Raw genomic sequence first — 17,956 nt, 5'->3', positions numbered from 1 at the left:
ATTGATTTGTGTGTGTTATAGACATTTTTGTGCCTTACAGCATTGAGCATGAAATGTCCATAATCTAAGGGATCCAAAGTCCCTAAACATGTTGTTCCTACCCCTAGAGGAACAAGGCTAACAAACCACAACAATTCACAGAAGTTCTCCACCAGAAACTGCTCAAAAACAAGTCAATTCAGGATCAATTCAGTGGCTCCACTAGCTGTCTGCGCTGAAATGCAAAGTCAACACTGGCTACCTGCACTGCAACGCAGGTAGAAGCACTACCAGGGTGCGCTGAGCGAGAATTGACAAATGGCAAGTTCATTCCAAGAGGTGTCAAGACCCAGGAAGCTTCCAGAATCTTCCTCAATGACACTTGCCTCAGTGAATTCAACTATGATGAGTAAGAGGCTCTTAATCTCCAAGTGGAAGCAAGAACCTCCAAGTGGAATCAAGAACTGACAGAGGGAGAGGACACTAGTCTGATCTCAAGCTGACTCATCCTCTCTCCAAACATCTATATATGGATCTCTCCTCCATGAGATCTAGAGGCTGGAATTTTATTATTGTAAAGAATTGCTGTTGGTTTGAGATTGGAATCATTGGGTGCTTAATGCTTTGAAGGGGGTGAAGATAGGAATTCCATTTGCTGGGAAGGAGATGCTGGATTGGAGCCCTCTGGGTTGTATCTCTTCCTGAACCTTGTTATTCATCAATAAAGCTATCTTGGTTTCTCCTATATACTGATGTATCTTTGATGTATGATTGCATTAGTATGTTTAGTTTATTTCTAATCCTGAACTAGTTATGAATATGAATCCATGTCTTGTGTAGTGTTCTCTTCTTGTGATCTTGCAGAAACCTCTTGAAGCTGGGCGAGCGAGAAGGCAAGTAGCTGGGAACTCTCAAAGAGAAGGGAAACTGGATCGAGGGACAAACGGAAGACACCGGTTAGTCCATCCATCTCTCTTCATTCTTAATTCATAAAGGAAGAATACTAGAATAGCTGTCTCTGTTTGTTGCTAAGGCACTGTCACACCTTAGGTGGATAGGATCGTCCTGCATAAGCATTTTTCCCCACAACAAATTGGCGACTCCGCTGGGGAGATCTGTTTAGTCATTTTATTTGTGTTTCCATCATTGTTTGTTTCATAGACTCAACAGCAACAATCGAACTGCATCTGCTATTCTCAGATGCAAAGTAGACAGCTGCTGCTTTGATCCAATCACTGGATTTGTCTATGATCTGAACAATGGACTCACAAATGATTTGATGATCCTTTGTGATAGATCTTAGTACTCCCTCAAAGCATCCCTTTGATTGTACCTTGCTTGTTGCTTTGATTTGGCCTGAAACTGTAGATTAATCAACAATCTGTGACCTAGAACCCAGTGAGAAACTCTCGTTTCTCCTTCAGCGCAGACCCTGTGAAGAGGTTCTGCATTTCAACGCAGGTCCCGTGAAGGCTACCTGTGCTGAATGTCAAAACCCCTGTGTTGAGGTTGCGCTGATCCAGTTAGACCTTGTGCAGCTGGGGTTCTCTGCTCTGTTTTGCCTTGTTTTGATCTCTGATTTTTGCAGCCTGTAACCAGCATAGGTACCAGTCTGATAACTCCTTTTCTCTGCTTAAATTCAGCCTCATTTTGTACAAAAACACTGTGAGTGTTTTTATGTGTTTGTGGCGTCATTTACAGTTTTCCTTTGCAAGAGTGAAATAGTCATCCTGTAGCCCTTGATTCAGATCTATTGATTGTGATATTAGGAGAGAGTTCATTGGCTGTTTACAGTTGATTATACATTTACTTTTGCTTTTGGTTTGAGTTTGTCTCTTTTGAGTGTCAAAACAAGTGTTCATTTCGAAAATCGTTAAGTGTTGTAATCTCTTCTACCCTTTCTGATTTCGAAAAAGTAAACTTGCTTGTATTTGTCATTCAAAAGCAAATTCAAAGTTGTACAAAAAGCTTTCTTTTTAGGCATCAATATTAAGAGAGCAGAAAACAAACACCTGCATTGTGCATTTGCATCTTGATAGTTTGCATGCTTGATTTAGGAAAAGTGCATTAGAGTGTGCTGATTGCTCTTTGAGAAAAGATGGTGTCTTTCTTTTCCCTTTGTAGCTAGGATTTTCATTGTTGAAAAGATAGAAAAGCTTGCTTATCATCTTTAGACTGCATTTAGGAATTGTATCATACATCTCGTGGTGAACCTCAAAAGGCAAACTTCTAAAAAGATCAACCTAAAATAAATTGAATGAACTTAACAACGCTTTGTAACTTAACGCACAACATAGAGGTCTAGGCTAGAGACGTGTTCCGGCGTCGTAAAGCCTGGTGACTGTCGATCTCGTTGATGGTGGGTGATTCCTCCTGAGAGACGATAGTGCCAGTACGGATTGTGCTCCCACGTACCATCGCGTATATATTGGGAGACCCCTATAGGAATATAACCTTTATCCTTAGGAAGCTGTGTCGGCCGCCCTACTGATCGCAATGCACTGAACACAGCATTCAGGAAGATTGACCGCCCGTACCTTAAAAAGTATTCTGCGGTTTTGCGAAAAGTTTGGCACACCCTCTACCTAGAACTCCAGAGCAATTCCTTTTGGCCTTTTTCAGACTCTATAACAGAAAAAGTCCATCCGAGCATTTGTCACTTCGGGCTCGTTAAAACATCGAAGGAGACTAGAGTCATCTTTTGCTTTTTCTCGACTCTTTAAAATTGAAAAAGCAGGTTGTGTCTAAGCGTCATTAAAATTTATTTTAAATGGAATAATCATCACCATTCCCTCGTTGATCTTCGAATTTAGTCTCTTTTCATCGTAAGTTCTTGTAGAATCGCTAGAAAATCTTTTGGATAGACTAGATATGTCTGAACAACCGTCAACATCCAGGACTATGTCATCCGACACAACAGCGACAGAGCCTCCTGCTGCTACCCCAACGATGTTCGATGGTATACCATCTGTCCCGACAAGTTATCAACAACAAGCCGGAGTCCCATCAGGGACTGCTTCGACGACATGGTTAGTTCCTATTTCTTCATCCGGATTATCATCTGGTATTTCTTATGTTGAAACTCAACAAATTGATCCAATGTGTCTTCAAAGGCCAATCTGCCCTTTAAGTACTGGATTGCCACCATATGGAGGGCAGTATGCCTTTTCATTGTTCCCTCCCGGAGAACAACCATATGGGAGTTTACAACAAAGTTCAGGTCAAACTGGAATTACATCCAGCGGTTGGGTACCAATACGGCCTCAGCAACCAAGGGTTGTATATTCAATGCAACCAGTCCACCCTGTGTCGAATATTCCCACTATACCTGCTATGGTTACTGCGTCGCAATTACAAGCACTACCTGTTTTATGTCAACCCCAACAGCCTCAGGTTGCAATACAACAACGTCTTGTCTCAATGACTCAATCACAACCTCAGGTTAGTGCCTCCTTATCTGGAGCGACTCAGGATAAAACAAGTACTGTGACTCCTCATCTTGGTCAATCATCCAGTATTGGTCAACAACAAATGGTTCAACAACCAGAGCTGGTTCAAACTCAACAACCCCCATTCCAACAATCATATCGAGGACCTGAGCAACAAGTCTTTGTAAGTAATGGGCAATCGCATTTCCAAAGCGGTAATCAACAACCATATTATAATGGTTATGCCCATCAACCTTGTCAAAGTTGCCAGCATCAAATACATTATGCTGGTATGCAAAGACCCACTACTCAGGCGATTCCATCTTATCCTGGGTATGCTTCGCCTAACCTGAATCAACAGTTGCCCTTTGTAGCAACTCTAGAATTACCAGATCTAAACCGGCTGACGAATGATCCAATTGCTTATGCCCCTTGGTGGCCAGCGATTCCGCATAAACTTCCGTCAGATATTCCTAAATTTAATGGAAATCCGGGTGAAGATCCGTCGAATCATGTGATGACATTTCATCTATGGTGTTCATCAAACACCCTAAACGATGATTCGATTAGGCTTCGCCTTTTTCAGAGGACGTTAACTGGTCCAGCGGCAAAATGGTATATTGAATTTCCTAGAGCTTCGTTCAACAACTTCAGTACCTTAGCCACGACTTTCTTAACCCATTTTCAATTACCGATAAGGTATGAAGCGGGAATGAAACTCCTAACCAACTTCAAACAGACAATGACCACTCAAATATCTGATCATATACATGAGTGGCGACGTCGTCGTAGGATGGTAAAAACGTACGTTCCCGATCAGCTATTAGCTGAATGGTTTATCAAATCCTTACTTCCTACAATCACGGAAGATGTGGCAAAGGGGGGAGTCGTAACGGAAGAGCAAGTCATCGCTCGTGCGCAATATCTGGACTTGGTCTATACTCAGTCTGGCACGCTCTACGACAAAATACCTGACGCCCCTAGACCGGAATTCTCAATTCCTCCTCCTCCTAAATCAAACAATGACTCTCATGCCATCGATGGCGTGATTGGCACGACAGACACGAAATTGACAAAGGCTACATCTAAAAGGGCCCGTAAGATTTCCAGTCAAAATGCAAATGAGGAACTTCTTGCCTCGGAAGTAAATGCCACGTCGACCGACAAGGGCAAACAACTGAAGCAACCAGGGGGCAAGAAGAAAAATAAAGGGAGAAAAAGGAAACCCCCTGCGGGGTGTCATATATGCGATGAGGATCATTGGACGAGAGATTGTCCACATATAGCTGAAGTTAAGAAACTCTTTAAGAGTTCAAAAACCTCAGCAGTATTGACTGATCCGTTTCCAAGCCCGGGTACCAAACTGGTTGCTAATCAAAATGCTTCCCGATCCCAAGTGCTTATGTTGTCTATCTCAAAGCAGCAAAATGATGCTTTGGCAAGGAATAAAGATTACGGGAATCCACAGGTGTCGAATAACAAGGCTAATGAAAAACCTAGTAGTTCAACAACAACTTTGACCAAAGTTGTGCCACCCACCATTCCTGAACAAATGATAAAGTCGCCAAAGGGAGTAGTGTACAAGTCGACATTTAATCCTCATGAAAAAATAGCACAGAATTATAATATAATAGAGGACCTGGCCCAATCGCCATCCACTATGTCGACGCTTGAGGTACCGCAAAATTGCCTCTCCCAAGAGCAAGCTTTATTATCAGCAATAGGTGAAATTGACCCAATGGACTCCAATCTTGTGGCCTTTGATCATAAAGGATATGACCCTCAGTTACCAGCTCAACTAGCTTTTTTTATTCAAGTGAAAGCCCTCAACAAAACTGTTCATCGAACAATTATTGATGAGGGGGCATCTACGTGTATTATGTCGATGAGTTGCTGGAAGAATTTAGGCTCACCACCCTTGTCGAGATCGTCAACGACGTTAAAAGCATTTGATGGACAATCATACACTCCATACGGGATTTTAAGTAACTTGCAAGTTGAACTAGGGGGAAAAACAATAGGAATTGATGTTGAAGTAATTAATGGAAACCTCGATTACAACATCCTACTGGGAAGGCCCTGGATATATGCCATGGCCGTAGTTGTGTCGACCTACTTCAGGAAGATTGCATTTCCCTTTCAAGGAGGAATTACAGTCGTCGACCAACAAACTTTCCTCCCCGACAGTTCACAAGTTACGGGAAGCATTCCGATGATCCATGGAAGCAATCATTCGCTTCAAAATATTGGAGTAGGTCTCCTAAAATACCCTGCCTTAATGGGTACTTTTGCCCTACTGCCTGCAAGTAATCTGGCGGAAGTGGCCACAGTGGAAACCTACAATATGAAATCTTCTATATCTAATGGATTCAGAAGATTCCTAAACATTTTGTCAGCGTGGATCATCGCCCTAATAGAAATACTGTAAATACAGTGGGCTCCGAGGACGGTTCTAATCTCGTGTCAACCTCGTTAAAAAATGAAACAAGGAGTCATGAGGATAGTTCTTTTACTGTGTCAAACTCATTAAAAAATGAAACAATCTCCTTTCCAAATCTCAAAAGTAAACCTTCATTCCAATCACCAAGTTGAATGCAATGAAGCTTGGGGGGCATGCACCTCGATTTGCGTTGTTATGTTGGGGGCATGCAAACTTATCACGAGCAGTGTTACTGTAGGGTTCAAGCTCGTTAAAAAATAAACCCGCCATGAGCAGTGTTACCGCAGGGTTCAAGCTCGTTAAAAAATAAACCCGCACCGAGCAGTTTTATCGTATAGTTCATGCTTGTTAAAAAATAAACATAAAATCGAGCAAGTGTTTCAATCCGCGTTTAAGCTCGTTAAAAAATGAACTACCTGGTAAATAACCACAGTGAATGTAATATCGTCAGCCATTAAAGCCTTGGTCGTGTTTGCACCGTCACCTCCACTTTTCATTTGGCCGATCGTTCACCTCCATATGATTGTTTACCCATTTTGAGGAACAGCTGCGAAGAGTGATTTCACTAGCCATCCTTGTGACACTGCCGTGATTGGAAAATTCCAACCTGTACCTGGAATCAGCTGCTAACCTGTTTTATCACTCGTTCCTCAAGAGACGAGTCTTCTTTAAGCTCTTTTCATCTGACTCATAAAATATGAAAAGATTGCCGAGTTTTGGCCTTCCAGCTCGTTAAAGCGACCGGAAGAGCTATCCCTCCTCTAGATTTTAATCTTTTTGGACCTGAGGGATTATTGCACAAAAAGATCGAGCGCTTGTTTTGTTCGGCTCGTTAAAACGATCGAAAACTCATCCCTTCTGTATTGTTTTATACTTTTTTGGACTTAAGGGATTAGATGACGAAAAAGGACTTTCGGAGTTGACTTTACGTACCTTTTCAGACTCTCTAAAAATGAAAAGGACCGAGTTATCCTTATCGTTAGACTCGTTAAATGCATTAAATAGCGACAAACTTGTCTTTAGACGAGAACGAGTTTCACTATCGCTAGGCTCGTTAAAACATAGCGATGGGCTTGCCCGAAGGGCAGGTTATAGAACAAACATATGTTATCCTCCTCAAGCTTGACAAAAGTAAAGAGGTATTGGTCAGCAATGACTGGGGAAAAATTGGGAGAAACTCAAGAAAACTTTGATGGTAGCAAGTCGCTCTTGAACATGACACTTTTCCTCCGTACCACAATCGGGTTGGGTTGTTTCATTCACCGGTCACATCACCATGGTCCCGCCATACCATCCATATTTGGGGTAATGCTACCGATCCATCGCATCAGTGTCGCCATATGTTCAAGAGAAGTCGTTCAGAAAAGTCAACCGTGTCCCATCCACTGCCATACATTATCCTTCATCCTTTCATGACTGCCACCTTGAATCATATATCACAGATCGTTTTCACCTCCATCAAAATCATTAGCTCCGTTCCGTGTCATTGATGTGGGATTCATTAAGGCCCTCCTTTGACGGATCGCTTCTTGTCGACATCAGCTCATTATCCAAGAAGTTGATCTAGGAACAACCCCTTCAGTACTTTGAAGCTTGCATGCCTCAATGGCAAGTTTCTCACTTCCGGCGACAGGTATACATCAATGACCTTCGACCGAAAGATTTTTCGTGGTGTTCGACGCCAAGTCCTTTATTCACACCACGTAAATTGTATTGCAGTACCTTGAGGGTCATTATCATTATTGGTGATTCCTCTCGCGCTTGTTAACGGTTTACCTCATTGACCGGTAATCAAGCGATGTCCGTCCATGTTCGACTTCAGAACATTTCTCACATGGATCGACTTGTACTTAGAGTGAAGATCGAACGAGTTTGAAGGCCCCGGATCTAGTTTCATCCATCTGGGCTGCGATATATATTCAGGAAAGATAAAGACATTGACATGTACATCATTGCAGCAGATAATCATCCTACCCAAAGGATGATAATTTCATCAAAATTATCAGTCTACCACCAGACGATTGTCTGTTCTATGTACAGAAAAATGAATTTATAAAGCTGAGCATGGGAATGCCCGCCTCAGCTAGATCATGAAAACAATATGAAAAATAATGTATTGTATTGTATCTTATTACAGGTCTCCTCCCAGCATTGGATGAACTTCGGATCCTCCTGATAAAGCATTTCACCCGATAAACGACCTCATACTTTAGGGGGCAACTGTTATAGACATTTTTGTGCCTTACAGCATTGAGCATGAAATATCCATAATCTAAGGGATCCAAAGTCCCTAAACATGTTGTTCCTACCCCTAGAGGAACAAGGCTAACAAACCACAACAATTCACAGAAGTTCTCCACCAGAAACTGCTCAAAAACAAGTCAATTCAGTGGCTCCACTAGCTGTCTGTGCTGAAATGAAAAGTCAACACTGGCTACCTGCACTGCAACGCAGGTAGAAGCACTACCAGGGTGCGCTGAGCGAGAATTGACAAATGGAAAGTTCATTCCAAGAGGTGTCAAGACCCAGGAAGCTTCCAGAATCTTCCTCAATGACACTTGCCTCAGTGAATTCGACTATGATGAGTAAGAGGCTCTTAATCTCCAAGTGGAAGCAAGAACCTCCAAGTGGAATCAAGAACTGACAGAGAGAGAGGACACTAGTCAGATCTCAAGCTGACTCATCCTCTCTCCAAACATCTATATATGGATCTCTCCTCCATGAGATATAGAGGCTGGAATTTTATTATTGTAAAGAATTGCTGTTGGTTTGAGATTGGAATCATTGGGTGCTTAATGCTTTGAAGGGGGTGAAGATAGGAATTCCATTTGCTGGGAAGGAGATGCTGGATTGGAGCCCTCTGGGTTTTATCTCTTCCTGAACCTTGTTATTCATCAATAAAGCTATCTTGGTTTCTCCTATATACTGATGTATCTTTGATGTATGATTGCATTAGTATGTTTAGTTTATTTCTAATCCTGAACTAGTTATGAATATGAATCCATGTCTTGTGTAGTGTTCTCTTCTTGTGATCTTGCAGAAACCTCTTGAAGCTGGGCGAGCGAGAAGGCAAGTAGCTGGGAACTCTCAAAGAGAAGGGAAACCAGATCGAGGGACAAACGGAAGACACCGGTTAGTCCATCCATCTCTCTTCATTCTTAATTCATAAAGGAAGAATACTAGAATAGCTGTCTCTGTTTGTTGCTAAGGCACTGTCACACCTTAGGTGGATAGGATCGTCCTGCATAGGCATTTTTCCCCACAACAGTGTGGACCATTCTTGATGTCATCCACGACAAAGAAAAGGTATTATGTGATTTTCATTGATGACTATTCTCATAAATGCTGGATTTATTTCATGCAGAAGAAGGACCAAACTTTCATAAAGTTTTGTGAGTTCAAAGCTTTGGTCGATAAAGAGTCAGGGAAGAAGATCAAGGCCTTGAGAAGTGACAATGGTGGAGAATATGTTTCTCAATAGTTTAAGGACTTCTGTGCAGCGGAAGGAATTAAATGAGAGTTGATGGTACCTCATAACCCACAACAGAATGGGGTGGCTGAGAGGAAGAACAAAACCATTGTAGGGGAAGCACGAGCAATGCAGTATGACCAAGGCCTACCACTTCACTTGTGGGCTGAGGCATGCAACACAATAGTCTATTTGCAGAATAGAAGCCCACATCGCATACTTGGGATGAAGACACTAGAGGAAGCTTTCTCCGGTAAGAGACTATATGTGGGTCACTTCAGGATATTTGGCTCATCGGTATATTTCCATGAGACAAAGGATGCACGGAAGAAGCTTGAGTCGACAACAGAGTTGGGGATATTTGTGGGGTACATTGATACTCCTCACAACTATCAGGTGTACTTGCCTACTAGTCAGAGGACAGTGGATCGTAGAGATCTCAAGTTTGATGAGCAGAAGGCAATGCGAGTTTCCCTTAAGAGGGAGCTCCAGCTAAAGGCTGTGGAGGAACTGTTGGTTCCTAAGGAGGAGGAGCCTCAGACTGATGCGAAGCAACCACATGCAGAGGTTCCATGAGTGGAGACATCCACTCAAGCAGAGTCTTCCAGAGATGGACGGAAGCGCACAAGAGAAGTTGATAGATTGGTGGAGGATGCGAGAGATAATGTGGGAGCACCATCTTCTCAGAGTAGACAGAGGAGGTCACCTGAGAGGTACACTGGATACATGGCCCTTGCTGGGGAATGTGTTGAGACCGAGCCATGTTCCTTTGAGGAAGCAGTGCAGCAACCAATTTGGGTTGATGCTATGGTGGAGGAGTATGACTTCGTAGCTCGTAACAGTGTTTGGGACGTGGTTCCGAGACTAGAGAACAAGTCAGTTGTGAGTTCCCATTGACTTTACAAGGTAAAGCAAGATGCTGATGGTAGTGTGGACAAGAATAAGGCAATATTTGTTGCCCGTGGCTTTTCACAGGTCTAGGGGATTGACTATGATGAGACTTTTTCTCTTGTCGCAAGGTACTCATCTATCAGATCTATGTTGGCACTATCAGCACAAATGGGTTGGAAGATCCATCAGATGGATGTGAAGACTACATTCCTCAATGGATAGATTGACGAAGAGGTGTACATAGAGTAGCCAGAAGGTTTTGAGACCTTCGATTGTGAGTCGCATGTGTGCTGACTCAAGAGAGTGTTGTACAGGCTGAAGCAAGCACCTCATGCTTGGTACACCAGGATAAACAACTACTTCACCGGGTTGGGCTTCACAAAGAGCGAAGCAGATGCGAACCTGCACCACATCGTGGTGAAAGGTAAGTTGTTGATTATCGTACTTTATGTTGTTGATCTCATATTGACTGGTGATGGTCAGTTGATCATATCTTGCAAGGAGGACCTTGCAAGAGAAGTCAAGATGAAAGACATGGGTCTCATGCATTACTTCCTTGGCATGGAAGTGTGGTAGAAGGATGGGGAGTTGTTTTTGTCTCAGGGAAAGTATGCCAATGAGATACTAAGGAGATTCCACATGGAGAAGTGCAAGCCCATGAGGAAGATGCTACTTCAGGGGAAGTAGTGGAAGCTACTGTGTACAGGCAGCTTGTGGGTTCACTGATGTACTTAGTGAACAAACGACTATATTTTTGCTATGTGGTGAACCAGCTAAGTCCAGCGATGGTTCAAACTACCAAGATGTTTTGGAAGGCAACAAAGCATGTATTGAGATACCTCAGAGGCACATCTTAGTATGGATTATGGTACAAACGGATAGAGGGAGAAGCTACAGGGCTTCATTGATGCATATTGGGTAGGGAGTCCATCAGATTTGAAGAGCACATCAGGAGGGATTTTCAACCTTGGGTCAGTGGCAATTTCTTGGTACAATAGGAAACAGAGGTCGGTTACACTCAGCTTGGCAGAGGAAGAATACCTGGCTGCAAGTCAAGTAGCATGTGAGACCATATGGATGCAAAAAATCCTAGTTGGTTTGTTTGATCAGAGGATGGATCCAACTATGATCTATTGCGATAATTAGAGTTGTATCAAACTCTCTAAGAATCTAGTATTTCATGATATGTCCAAGCGCAACGACATCCGATATCATCATCTCAGAGACTGTGTAGTGAGGAGGATCATGTTGCTGCAGTATATTTCGACAGAGGAGTAAGATGCTGACATTTTGACAAAGGCATTGTCAAAGTATAAATTCAAGTTCCACAGAGACAGGATCAGGGTGGCAGATAATCCCTTTTTTGTTGAGAGGGAGTGTTGAAATATGGAAACAAGAATATTCCAATTTAATTTTTCCTTGAATTAAATTGTGAATTAAAATCAAATTTAGTGTTAATAGCTACTTGGAAATAATTAATTAATTTATTTTAAATTAATTAGTTGGAGAAATTCAAGTTAGAAGTCTTTCTGAAGTCATGCAAGAGTTATCCCTTAAATTAAGGAGATAAGATTGAGTTATATTTGAGTTGTTATTAGTTAACTTAGTTTACTGAGTTAAGTCCAGTTAAATTAGTTCCAAACTGTTTGAGGAACTAATGGTGAGTTAAAGTTAGTTGATGCATGTATGCACTCAACCAATGCTACTCTAGTTAACTAAAGATTCCCTCATCAGAAACTCATGCATGTTTATTCTGAGAAAGACCCAGTTGAGATTAAAGTCAAGGATAATGTACTATCAGTTTCATGTGTTTTCTCATGGAGAAAACTCATGCATGCAATCAAGGATTTAATCCTTGAGGATTGTGCAATTTTGGAGGAAGATCATCCGGTTGGTAAATGAGTTTTCCACTTGGTAACAGGAGAATCATCCACAAGGAACACCACAAGGAAATAGGAGCTTGGAGGGGCAGAGAGGAAGGTTGGAGAGGAGCCAAGATTTCCTGTGAGCATCTGTGAGGATTGTACTGAGAGCTGGCTAGCTGTGAGATGTAAGGCTTTGTATAATTCCTATGTATTTCCACCATGTATGATAATACAATAGAGTACGGTTTTTAGCTGAGGCTTTCCCCAAATTATTTTCATGTGTATTGTGCCATTTATTCTTCTTCTTCTGGTTATATTTTTCAACTCGATCTTTAAGCTTCCGCAAATTGAGAGTAGAAGTAGGTTATAGTATTATGCTTTGATTTATATTGCATTATTGGGTTAACCTACACAGATTTTCTACAATCCCTTTAATTATTGTATAATCTAGCCTCTTTCGTTTGACCTTTGGAATGTGGATATAGGTGGGACATCCAAAGATTCATATATGGTCCACAAATGGCTTCCTTCCTATGAATGCTTCTTCAGGTGTCATATTATAAAGGATTCTATGTGGACTTCTATTTTGTATATATACAACGGTCATTGTTGCCTCTCCCCATAGAAATTTTGGTATATCTAAATCAAAAATCATTGTTCGTATACATTCTTCAAGTGTTCTATTTTTCCTTTTTGCAACTCCATTTTGTTAAGGGTTGTAGGGAACAATAAGCTCCCTCTTAATTCCTGATTCTTTGAAATATGCGTTTATTTCTTTTGAAGTGTATTCTCCACCATTATCAGATCTCAAAGTATTTATTTTTATTTTGGTTAAGGTCTTTACTTCATACCTAAATTCCTTGATAATTTCAAATACTTTGTCCTTTGATTTGAGTAGATAGAGCCATGTATTTATAGATTGATCATCAATGAAGGTTACATAATAAATATGACATCCAAGTGATTTGTTAGACATATGCTCATACACATCTGAATGAATGAGGTCTAATATTTCTTTAGACCTTGTTTCACCACTTGTAAATGGCTTCCTTGTATTCTTTCTTAAGGCACATCCCTTGCATATTCCTTCACGATATTCTTTGATATTGAGAATGTCATTTACCAATCGATTGAGAGAGGGAATAACCTTATAATGTAAATTCCCATATCTTCTATGCCATAGTTCAATGAGATTTATTTCCATGGGAAATTGGGCTTGAGTAGATGGTGTTATGAATCTATATAAACTTCCTTCATGTATTCCAATAACCCTAGCTTGATTGATGCTTGAATATTTTCCCCAAGCCAAAACATTTCCATCTATAAAAGAAATTATATCACCTTTATCTTCTAAGAAATAAATTGAAAGTAAATTCTTTTTCAAACCTAGAACATAGATTATATTGTTGAGATTTAGATTTTCTCCATTGTCCAACTTCAAAGAAGTTGATCCCAGGTCTTTAACATCATAGCTTTTGTTGTCTCCCAATTACACTGCATGAGAAGATTTTTCCTTTGATAGAGTGTGAATTTGTTTTCTATATCCTATCATGTGTCTTGATGCTCCATTATCAATAATCCATACATTATCATCATTGAATGACCTATGGGTGCAACCAATAATCCTTTGCTTTTGACCTTATTGAATAAGTTTTAGATGATTCTTTTGATCCAAATTCCTGCAATATTGAATCCCATTTTGAAGTATATTATCATAGAGGGAGTAGCCCTTTCTTTCAAGCCAACAAAGTGATCTCCAATCTTCCTTAACCTTAGCTCTGATACCATGTTGAGAAATCAATGCTAGTATAATTAGGGTTTGATTTCTCTTTCTTTATAATTACTTGTGAATTATGTTGGATTCTTTTAATTCTTTATTATATTATCTTTCATCAAGCAATTACCAAATTATGTGTGTATAAATATCACAAGAAAAATAGACACAAGATGTAGGCACTTTACCAGGGAAAAACCCCTATCTAGGAAAAAAAACCACTCAAAATTCTTCCTTCAGTAGTTAAGACGAGATAATACAAGACTCTTCAACCTAGACATAGACTTCCTCCAACCACCAAGTCATCCCTTCCTTCCAATAACTTCTATCTAGATATTCAACAATGTAACAACAACACTTCGACCCAACAAATCCAAAATTTTGACCTTCCCAGTAGTAGAACTTCGAATCAACAAATCTAGAACTTCAACCTTCCAGCCAACATAACCTCGACCAAAAAAATATCCCAGTAACTTGGCATAAAAGAGAGGGAGAGATAGCCCGGAAACTTTGACTTGCAATCCTTCCTTCTTCTCGTTTAAGTTCACACTTTTCTGCACTTCCTCTTTGTGTATCGAACTTGTTGAGTTGGTGAGAAAATAGATTGAATTGTACTTGCATATATAACCTGTTCTATGGGTTGAATTTTCCTCTTGAAGGTTGACTTCATCAAGTAAGGTCTGACTTGGTGTGGATGTGGCAAATTACATATTTGACTCAATAATAATTCTTTTTACATGATTCAAAAGCCCAAGAAGGGTATCATTAAATAGACAATGACTCTAATGACTCAATATAAAACCTATAAGTCCTTAATGGGAACTTTTACCTATAAAATGATGACCCAAGCATGAAACCCATGCTTTGATAAGTCATTGTAATAATGGTAATTTTTCTTTTTTCATTCTTTGGTAAATACATTTCATAGTGATTCAAATATGAAGAGAAAACCTAGTTACATTCTTCAACACCTGCAATCTTGGAAAGTGATACTTGATGGGAATGTGTTTTGTCCTAGAATGCAACATATGGTTCTTTGAAATGTTGATTGGACTTGTATTATCACAAATGATTGATATTGGGTGATTATATTCTATCCTTATATCCTTTGGAGTCTACTTCATCTAGAGAACTTGAGCACAACATGTTATTGTTGTAATGTATTGGACTTCAACTATGGATAGGGATATTAAGGTTTGTTTCTTGCTCAACCATGACATTAGAAAATAACCTAGAAATAATTCTCAACCCCTTATTATTTTCTTGTCATCTACACTTCCTATTGAATCAACATTTTTATATGCTATTAAAGTAAATTCTTTGCTCCTTGAATACCACAAGTTAAACTCCAGAGTGCTCCTCACATATTTGAATATTCTGTTAACTTCTTGCACATGTGTCTCATTTGGTGCAAATTGAAATATTGCAACCAATCCTACTGATTGCATAATATATGGTCATGATGTTGTGAAATATAGTAAGCTTCCTGTCATTGACCTATACATAGTCTGGTTTTAATTAGGTGATTCATCATCTTTTCTCAACTTTCATCTTGCGACCATAGGAGTGTTGATAGGTGCACAGTTATCCATGCCAAATTTATTTAACATTTCCCATAGATACTTTTCTTGGGAAATTAATATATATTTTTCTGATTGATTCACCTCCAATACTAGGAATAATGACAACTCTCTCAGCATGAACATCTCAAACTCATTTTGAATTTCTTTTGCAATTTTTTGCCTCATTAGATCAATCTTACTTCCAAAAATGAAATCATCTACATATACCACAATAGTTAACAAATTTTCATTACCCATTTTGACATAAAGATTGTTGTCTATTGTTCCTCTTTTGGATCCTTGCTATTGTAGATACTTGTCAAGTCTTGAGTACTAAACCCTAAGAGATTTCTTTAGACCATATAGTGTTTTATTCAATTTTCACAGGTCATTTTCTTTTCCTGACAACTAAAATTCTTATGGTTATTCAACATATGCTTATTCCTCTAAGTCACCATTCATGAAGGCCTATTTAATATCCATCTAATAGACTTGGAACTTTTTGAAACAAAAAAATGTGAAAAAAATTCAAATGGTTTCATTATGGATATAGGAGAAAAGGTTTCTTCAAAATCAACACTTTCCACTTGTGCATACCCTTTGTAGACTAATATTTCCTTATTCTTCACTACACCCATCCTCATTTAATTTCTTCTTGAAGACCCACTTAGTCCTAATTAGATTCTTATATTTTGGTCTAGGAACAATTTCCCATGTATTTTTTTTCTTAATTTGGTCTATCTCTTCCTCCATAGAATTAAACCAATGCTTATCTTCACAGGGTTCAACAAATTTATTGGGTTCTATTTTTGACAATAAGGCAAGGTTGTATGCCTTGGTGTGCTTATAAATTTCTTTCTAGTTTGAAACCCTGAATCCTTATCACCAATGATTTTATTTTCTGGATGAACCTTCATAATGTACCTTGAGAGAGTCTTTGGAAGTGGAGGTTCTACCTCTTCTTACTCTTCCTCTTGTTCTTCTTGTTCTTGTTCTTCCTCGTCATGTTCTTTATTGATTATCTCTCATGACTCTTCATTTATTTGTTGATTTTATTTATGAGGTAATGCTTCATTTATTCTCACATAAATGATTTCAACTATCCTACATAGTCTTTTTTTGTAGCAATTGTAACATTTTCTCCTAGATGAGTAACCAATAAATATTCCTTCATTTTCTCTAGAATCAAATTTTCACACGTTGTCTTCATTTATCTTGATATAACATTTTATTCCAAATAACTTGAAATGTTTGATTGAAGCAGGTCTAACTTTCCATAATTCATAATGGGTCTTATTACTATTTACTTCAATGTGAGCCTTATTTAGTATATTAACTACTATATGAACAACTTCTCCCCAAAAGGTGTTTGGAACATTAGCTTCATTAAGCATAGTTTTTTCCATTTTTTGTACAGTTCTATTTTATCTTTCAACAACTCCACTATGTTGAGGGGTTCTTTTTATTGAGAATTGTATTTTGATCCCATGTTCTTCACAAAATTGATTGAATTCATCAAAAGTAAATTCTCCTCCTGTATCAAATCTCAATCACTTGACCTTTAAATTAGTTACATTCTCGACTTGGGATTTGAATATTTTGAACATGTCAAATGCTTCATATTTTTCTTTAAGTGAACCAACCCTTATCATTCTAGTATAATCATCTATTATTAACATGCATTATCCTTAATCCCTTAGAGTTTGTGTTCTTGTGGGCCCATAATGATCTATATGAACAATTTCCAATTACCTTGTTGACGAGTGCTCTTTTGCCTTGAACTGGACTTGGGTTTGCTTCCCATGCTAACAAGCTTGCAAATAATATTACTTGGCTATGAAATGTTAGGCATGTTTCTTACCACTCCCTTGTTTCCAAGTTTAGCAATATGGTCAAATATGATATGACCCAACCTTCTATGCCATAACCAACTTTAATCCAACATCCCCATACACCAATTTTCTTTTTCTCCATCTAATATGTATACATTACTTGAGGTTCTAGTTGCGTTTTCCACCACTTTTCTAGAATATACTTTCTTGATTTCACATCTTGTAGAATGAAATGTGACATCATATCCTTGATTACACATTTGTCTGACACCTAAGAAATTATGATTTAGACCATCAACATACAAAAAATTTAAGCTTTAATTTTTCCATTATCAAGGATAATTGTCCCTTTACCCATTATTTTTTTGTTGGTGCAATGTTCACAAAGCAACACTTCCTCCTTTGTATTTTTTTCCAAAGATATAAATTTTCTCTCATCTCTAGTCATATGCTTTGCGCATACACTTTCAGTGTACCATTGATTTCATTGGTTTTGAGAATATAGTACAAATCCACACCCTTCTTGTATTTCTTTCTCCTTTTTCCAAAACTTGTGAATTATTCTTATCTGTTTTGCTTGGGAGGCCTTATTGAACTGATTTTACACTCATTTTGTCTCCATAGTTATTTCATTTGTAACATTCAACATAATCCAATAGAGGAGAAAAATATTTGTAACTACATTCATATGATTACTATATTTGTTGCTTTCATAG

Source organism: Pinus tabuliformis, chromosome X, assembly GCF_031772625.1.
Source record: "Pinus tabuliformis cultivar Carrire ecotype Pingquan chromosome X, CPIR1, whole genome shotgun sequence".
In the NCBI taxonomy this organism is placed as follows: domain Eukaryota; kingdom Viridiplantae; phylum Streptophyta; class Pinopsida; order Pinales; family Pinaceae; genus Pinus; species Pinus tabuliformis.
The sequence above is the reverse complement of the archived record's forward strand: the minus strand, read 5'-3'. Positions refer to the sequence as shown.